This window comes from Rhineura floridana, chromosome 5, assembly GCF_030035675.1.
Source record: "Rhineura floridana isolate rRhiFlo1 chromosome 5, rRhiFlo1.hap2, whole genome shotgun sequence".
Taxonomy (NCBI): domain Eukaryota; kingdom Metazoa; phylum Chordata; class Lepidosauria; order Squamata; family Rhineuridae; genus Rhineura; species Rhineura floridana.
In genome coordinates this window covers 91,301,000-91,309,868 of record NC_084484.1, presented here as the reverse complement: position 1 = coordinate 91,309,868, position 8,869 = coordinate 91,301,000, and positions in this window count along the sequence as shown.

Genomic DNA, 8,869 nt, shown 5'->3' with positions numbered 1-8,869 from the left:
AGGCTACCGCGAGAACTAGGCAGGCTGCGAACTCCTCCCGATTCAAGAGGCTTTAGATGTTATCGCGAGGTTTTGCTACACAATGATTACAGCGCTGGTCACGCGAGATCTCCCCCCTTGTTTGTTTCCCCCCTCCCGCTTTCGTTTCGCAAAGGCTCTAGTTTAGTGAGTCACCCCCCCTCGTTTTCTTCAAGATCTCGCGATATTTATGTCCAATGAAATCTGGCGCTGGCAACAGAAAGGGTCTCCCTAGGTCACGTGAGCATCTCTGGTCTTTCTTGCTACCATCTTAGGTTATGTGTGGCAGCTGAAGTGGCGCAGTGTGTCGTCGGGGAAGGGGGTCAGTATGAGGGAGCTGAAGTGGCTAGGTGTCTACCAGTGTCCGGAGGATTGCGAGAAGCAGTACGAGAGTTTGCGATAGTGTCAGGGCAGCGTAGCGTGACTCGCTTCTGGCTCGTGTGTGACCTAGAAGAGGTAGCCTGGCAACGACTATTGTGGACAGCAAGCCCTCCCGTCTCCTCCTGGCGGCCCCGCAGAAACGACACCCGCGTTGTGATCCCCAAACAATAAGGCGGCGATGATATCTGCTCCCTCTGTTCCATGTGACCATAAAAATCGATTTGCCACCTCCTTCCCTTTGCTATCTTAAGCTATGCCATTCCTTTATTGGAAAAAGTCCTCCTCTCCTTCCTATCTACAGAGAGAGGAAGAAGCCGGTTGATGAAGAGGGACGGAGAAATTCGGAAATAGTACTAGTTACAGACAGTGGCGTCACTAGGGTTGGTGTCACCGGTAACTCATGGTGTCACCCTCATGGACCTCCTCCCGTACCAGACCATACAGAATCCTTAGTAATGTTTTTTGTACTAATGTCACTCGTAAATTGTAATTCCCGTATATCACTGAATGTAATAGCAATAGTAGTGACATAAACAACTAGCAAAATTAAAATTACACCTTTAAATTACAATATCATATGCACAGCCTAAATGTATTTACATTTATACATAGTTTCATGTGGTTAAAGTGCAAATTCGGTAAGAAAACAATAGAATTCGAAGTGACTGACCAAACACAGTGCAGAAACACAAAACTAAGCATGCACAAAGACTACAATAACAAATAAAGGTAGAATATTAACATGCAAATTAATGTATACAGTGGGTCTGAATGGTTCTAATTGTAGCCATAATTTTACTATCATGCGGTGAAGAGTGACTAGCCATTAAGGTCTACATCCTGCATCAGCAACCAGTCCACAGTGCCACCATATCTCTACAGTGATGGAACAGCATTAAATGTTGTGACACTGTGGTAGCTGCAAGCAAATCGACTACTATACTCCATCCCAAGTATTACTCTGCAGATGCACTCAGTCCTCAGATAAGACCATCAGCAATTTTTGAAATATTGTTATTTGCTCTTTATGGAGACAATTCAATTCCAATAAAGTATGAATTACAGATTCCTGTTTCTAGAAGCAGAACTTCCAATATCATTTTTATATAACTTATCAAGAGTTGACGTGCATTATAACCTGTATCCATGGCATTTCCATGAAAAATAATGGCTACTCTGGGCTAGAAAAATTATTCGTAGGTGTAGGTGGAGTTGGGATTCAAAGAGCTATTTAGGCATGCACCAGGAATTTGTACTAACCCAGTGCAAGTTTTGACTCCCTCCTTTAAATAGCCAACTCTGTTGCCATATCATTAAATGCTTTTGCAAGTCTTGCTCAGTGTGCCATTCAGCCTGAAGGCTGCTAATTCAGGAATATAAGCATAAAGCCTTTTTGGGCTCACAGAACTAGCTTTATGGTTCAATGAACAGGTGCCCAAGATTTTCTCAAATGTATTGATCCTTATTATCAGGGAATGCCCCTTAGCCATAGCACTATGAAGAATAGGAGTGCTCCATATTTAGCGCGGCAACCGAACAGTGCAGAGTAAAACACATTTATCTGGAACTAATGCTGCAATCCCATATATGTTTACTTGAAGTAAGTCTTTTTCATCACAGTGGGACTAACTTCCAAGTACACGTGCAAAGAATTGCACTGCAAGTCTCCTTAATTTCCGTAAGACTTCCTTTTGAGTACATGGATAGAATATAATTTTAGTTGATTTTAAAGAGCAGACCACCATGCCATAGTACAAACCGGTTTTTGAAGCTCCTCTTGTGAAGCTGCTGTGAAAGAAAAACAAGCCCAGAGTCTTTTGGGACAAACAGGTGGCTGACTCACTTCCTTTCACTCTGGCTCCAATCAGCAGGAAAAAATAAAGCACGTTAGAAGACTCTTCTCAGTGGCTAACACACTCCCCTTTCATGCTGATTGGCTTATAGCATGCTGGAGATATAGGGACTCTGCCGGGACCCTGCTCCTAAAAAGTAAAGGGTTTAAGACCCCCCCAAGCCCCCAGATGACTACACCCCTGGTCCTGCCCAGATATTATATGAGCATGCTCAAAGAATAATAAGGCTGTTGGAATGCACAGGATAATGTTGGTTGCACTGGAAACATGGTAACTCTGTTGCTTCAGTGAGTTTCCAATCAGTGAGGTGCCTGCTCTGGTTTGCAGATTGTCAGCGCTAGGAAACCCAATTTGGCAGTAAATTCATGTTACATTTGTGAGTGGGTGGGGTCTTGAGGGTGAAGTGAATGAAATAATAAAGCTTCAAGAAACTGCTTATTAGGACAGATAGAATGATCCAGGAAGCTGCCATAAATTACAGCACGAACAGCCCATACTAATATATGTTTGAGGCTTGGCATCTGCACACTTGGACACAGCAGATTATGCCTGAGTCCCACCATTCAGTTTTCAGCCATGACCAGACTGAGGACTCTGGGAAGCCCACAAGCAGCAGGCCACGAAGGCTACAGGCCTCCCCTGTCATTTATCACCCAGTCTGTGGATCTATCTGGACATGGGCCAGTCACTATCTCTCAGGCTAACGTACCTCACAGGGTTGTGAAGGTAAAATGCAAGGGACAAATCATGTATGCTGTCTTGAGTTCCTTGGAGGAAAGGTGGGACATAAATGTAGTATTTAAAATGAAAATCATAATAAATTATGAGAGAGGGAGAAACTTCTCTCCACTTTTTGTAAACCATTTACAAGTTAATAATGCTCTCTCATGTCCCTTGATCCTATTTAATTGTCTTTTTTTGTAAACTAAAAAAAAATCCCCACTTACTTTAGCTTTTCCTTAGGAGATGGTGTTGTTTGGTTGCCTTTCCCCCCCTATACTTTTTGGGGGTACATTTTGCATGTATTAAGTGAGATCCCAAAATTTGGTCTGGTATAGTCAAAGTCCAAGAACAAGGGATTCATGATACAAATCTATGCAGCAAGCAATGCTCAACTTTTTATTATTTTTAAATTTCATTTGAGGACTTGTGTGTTTTTCAAAGAAAGAAAAATAACATTTTATTAAACAAGGTTTCAGAAATTTATTTTTATAATGCTGGAGAGGAGCGCTTCCTTAATGCTTTTTTTGGTGGGGGGTGGGGAAAGGACACATTGCGAGATTTTGTTGCAAGCCCGATTTGTCCACAGCTATTCTTCCCCCCTTCCCATGATTTCCTACCTGGTACTTCTGGGAAGACTTTTCCAGAGGAATCGCCTCAGATGGGCGCTTCATCGTCCTTGCAGAAGAGTTTCAGAGGCTGCTGGTGCATCTCACATACTCTTCCCTTTCCTTCCATCTCCTCTTGAAGACCGAGTTTCTTATTGGCTATAAGTAATTCTAAAACATTTGCCAGCGGGCGATTCGGGATGAGGTTCCTGTGCAGAGCCATTTCCCTGCACTGAGGGCAAGAAGCCTCTGCCTCGGATTTCTCCCAGCACTGGCTCAGGCAGGCTCGGCAGAAGTTGTGCCCGCACTCCGGGATGATCACTGGATCCTGGAAATACGCCAGGCAGATGGGACAAGTGGCTTCCTCGCAGGGATCCTGGACGGCACCCCCAGCTGCAGCCATAGCTGCCTCACCAGGAAGAGAGTGTGTGTTAGTTCCGTTTTCTCTCTTTCCCACCAAAAGATGGGCGTTTCCTTTCAATGAATTTCAGAGGAGGTAACTCATTATCAAGGTTGCCTTGGGATGTGGAATTAGCTGCAACAAAGAGCCAGGCGGTGCCTGGAGGTGGCGGCTCGTGGTGTCACCCGGTGCGACCCGCACCTGCTGCACTGCCCTAGTGACGCCCCTGGTTACAGTGGCCTTGCCTGGGTCTGTCACAGCATTTACTTACAGGAAATGCTCCCTTTGATTCCTATGAGGAGTTTGGCCTCTGTGCTCTTCAATTTAGATGCTTTCTGACCCCAAAGTTCAAGGGCTGAGAGGCATAACAGCCTTTCAGTGTTCTTAGTTCCTCAGGATGCTTCTCCAGAACGTCTGTGAACTGAAATACTGCGTTGTCTGGCTTGTCAACCTACTTTTCCATTGGCAAGTTTTGTCAGAACAGCATAGACCTTTGTGGAATTCGTTTTCTGAAATTCTTTAGCTAATCACATGAAGAAATGCCATTTGCTTTGTTTTGAAATTTATGGAATTGCTCCACTAGGTCTTTGTATACTCAAAAGGAGTTTGGTACTCTCCATGCACACCTACTATCTTCCAACTGGCGCCATCTTACACAGTTCAATCCTACACACATTGTTTTTGGAGTAAGTCCTATTAAACTAGAATCACACTGCAAACATCCCTTGTTCTGAGCTAATATCATGTAATCATGTGAGTTGTATAACAGATAGAACCAATTTATTCCCTCAACATCTTGTACAGGTGATAAGTCTCCAGTCACACCAAGTTGCTTGTATCTTACTTGCTAGAAAGTATACTTAAGATTGCGGCTATGTAAGTAGCAAGGCCAGATTAAGGTCTTGAACATTAAATGCTTTTAAGGTCACTGTTTTGATGTAGTGACAAACTTACTATCTACCTTGCAAGGATTCTTTTTACATTATACAAAGATCAGAAATAATCAGAATTTACACTAATATATTTTATTTATTTAGAAAATGTATTTATATGCTCAGAAAATTTCTTAATCATTTTATATTCAGACAATCTCAAAGCAATGTACCAAAAATAAAAATCTAATACAATAGAACATAATTTCAAAACATTGTACAAAGTAAAGGTTTAGAACCATGCAATTTTATTTAGAATTGTAATTTTTTCACCCCCAAAATTCCTTTTAGTGATAAATTATTTAAACAGACGCACAATTCTTTCACACTGACGATGTAAGCCAAAGATTCCACCACACATTATCTCAGACATACAGTGCCGTGAAAAAGTATTTGCCCCGTTTGATTTTCGGTGTTGCATATTTTTGGCGCTGAATGTTGTCAGATCTTGAACCAAAACCTAATATTAGAGAAAAAGGAAGCTGAGTGAACAAACACAAAATTTTGATACTTATTTCATTTATTTATTAAAGAAAGTTAGGCAACACCCAATGCCCCTGTGTGAAAAAGTAATTGCCCCCCTATTAATTCAACCCAGTGAAAGGGATTATTAGGGCCAGGAGTTTGAATATCTTGGTAAACAATCAGGCCTGCTTTGGGCCAGCCCTGCCCAATATAAATCTGACTTACTTTGGCCCTTGCCATCAGACTGAAGTTGCCAGCACACAGGTTCCAAAGCCACATCCATGCCACAATCAAAAGAAATTCCTGAACACCTCTGGAAAACAGTTGTTGATGCATACCAGTCTGGAAAGGGTTACAAAGCCATTTCTAAGGTTCTGGGGCTCCACCAAACCACAGTCAGAGCCATATTGACCAAATGGAGGAGGTTTGGGACAGTAATGAATCTTCCCAGGAGTGGCCATCCTGCCAAAATCCCTCCAAGAGCAAGGCATAAAATCATCCAGGAAGTCACAAAGGACTCCAGAACAACATCCAGGGATCTGCAGGCCTCTCTCGCCTCAGCCAAGGTCAGCGTTCATGACTTCACAATCAGAAAGACACTGCAAACATGGGGTTCATGACAGAGTAGCAAGGCAGAAACCACTGCTCGCTAAGAAGAACATGAATGCTTCTCTAGAGTTTGCCCAAAAGGACCTGGATGATCCTCAAGAGTTCTGGAACAATGTTCTATGGACAGATGAGTCAAAGATGGAATGTTTTGGGTGACATGGGCCCCGCTATGTCTGGTGAAAACCAAACACTGCATTCCACATGAGGAACCTCATACCAACAGTCAAGCATGGTGGTGGCAGAATCATGGTTTGGGGATGCTTTGCTGCATCAGGACCTGGACGGCTTGCCATCATTGAAGGAACCATGAATTCTGCTTTGTCTTGGAGAATTCTACAGGCGAATGTCAGGCCCTCTGTCCGTCAGCTGAAGCGCAGCTGGGTCATGCAGCAAGACAATGATCTGAAACACACAAGCAAGTCTACATCAGAATGGTTGAGGAACAAGAAATTTAAAGTTTTGAATGGCCTAGTCAAAGTCCAGACCTAAACCCCATTGAGATGTTGTGGCAGGACCTGCAGGGAGCAGTTCATGCTCAAAAACCCACAAATGTCACTGAGTTAAAGCAGTTCTGCGTGGAGGAGTGGGCCAAAAGTCCACCACAGCGCTGTGAGAGACTGATCATGAACTACAGGAAGCGTTTGGTTGCAGTCATTGCTGCTAAAGGGGGCGTAACCAGGTTTTTAGTCTAAGGGGGCAATTTTTCACGGGGGCATTGGGTGTTGCTTAATTTTCTTTAATAAATAAATGAAATAAGTATCAAATTTTTGTGTTGTTTGTTCACTCAGCTTTCCTTTACTATTAGGTTTTGGTTCAAGATCTGACAACATTCAGTGCCTAAAATATGCAACAATGCAGAAAATCAGACCGGGCAAATACTTTTTCACAGCACTGTAACTAATGTAGAACAAAATAGTTACCATTTTCTCCTTTACTCCTCCATGAAGCCCTTTCCCCCTCTATATTCCAGTGGTGAAAGACTGATGTTTGTAATTATATTTCAATTGTGTTTATCATTTACATTTTGCAGGTATACCCATCTTTAATGTGTTACAAAGAATATTGGTGCTCCATTTTAAAGGGGCACCTGGGCAAATTGTGCCTCAAATATAAACTGAATGGCATTAGGGTAATATTGCTCAATCAAGGGGAAAACAATATTTTTAAAATTCACTTAAAAGAAGACACACATTTATGTTTGATATAAGACCTGGGATTCCAAATTCCACAAAATAGCTGCCTGAGACATTTTGTAGTCATTGACGATCACTCTGTGGCCAAGTAAGATTGTCTTCCAAGATAAGGTCTTTAACAGTGGGTCCATAAATGGCTGTGGAGTATTCTGTCCTGCATCTTTGCACAATATTGTAGGATACACTCAGCCTTCCTTAGAACTTTCTCAAAGAGTCAAAGCACAGGAAATGTAGAATGTCACAGGATTCTAGGACAAGTAGTAGCCTGTACAAAAGTGTGGCTATTCCATCTGTCATGGATGATCCCATGGCAAGGTGGGGCCAGGACAAGAGAATTTCCCTGTTGTGTGCTGCTTGGCAGCAGGACCTGGAGCTGGCCCACTGCCTGTGGACAACCTAGGAAGCAGACCTTTAGTGTTGTGGCACCTACCCATTGGAATTCCCCCCGCCTTAAATATTAGATAGCTGCCATCTCTGTTGGCTTTTTGGTGAATTTAATAATAATCCCTATTTGGTGCAATTTTTAATTTGTTCTGAAACAAACACACATAGCGTAAAGTGAACTAAAACGTGTGTGTGCTGGGCAGCTGTGTGTTAGAAACACAGGGAGGTGCCTTAAATCAAGCCAGACCATTGGTCCATCTACGTCATTAATACAGTCTGTACTGAATGGCAGCAGCTCCCTGGGGTTTCAGACAGGAGTCTTTACCAAACCTACCTGGGAACACCAGGGATTGAACCTGGGCCCTTTTGCAGGCAAAGCATGTGTTCTAACACTAAGTTATGACTCTTCCCTTAGGACTTGGATCAACCTTTCCAAGCAAACATAGCTCCTTTGATGCACGCTGCAATCATGATTACTATCTAGGTGATAATGCCCTGGAGTACTTGTTAGCTCTCGTAGAAACCAATGGGGAATTTGAGTAAATTAAACTGAGAATCTTTCTTTTGTATCATTTTAACTAGTATCATTTGAAAATCATTGGGGAAAATGTTTTTTATGCCAGGGTTACTTGTTTCATTCTGACTAGTGAAGCAACTTGCTTTTATATCAAATTTTGCTTCAACAATAAACTCACAAAAAACACCAATTGCATGAGGATGGCCTGTCCTGGATCAAATTTGATAGAAACCTCATTAAATATCATGCAGCATTTCACAGAAGTCCAGCTCCATAATATGGCTCACTACACTGTACAGATGTCATTATATTTTTAGGACAATGTTTGCTTCTATGGCCTCTTCTGCTTTTCCTTTGCTTTGTAGCCTCTTCATAGGGTGGTATGTGTTAGACTTGCCTTTTATATGTATGAGCATATTTTTAGGTTTTCATTTTGTTTTGGTTTTATACTGGTTCTAATCTTTGTACTATATTTTGTAAGTCACTGGGTTCCTTTTTTAAAAAAAAGCAAATAATATATCCCACTATTCCACTGTTAAAAAGTGTGGTCAAGACAGCTTGCAACACAGTAACCTACACAAATGAAACATACAAAAAATCATATCAAAGACAGGACATAATAGATAACAACAGTCCTAAAAAGAGGGATCACTTCCACCTCTGTGGTAAGAAGAGCCTCCCCCACAGGTCTTAAAGTAGAGATGGTGAACCTCTGGCTTTCCAAAGTAGAGATGGTGAACCTCTGGCTTTCCAAAGTAGAGATGGTGAACCTGTGGCTCTACAGATGTA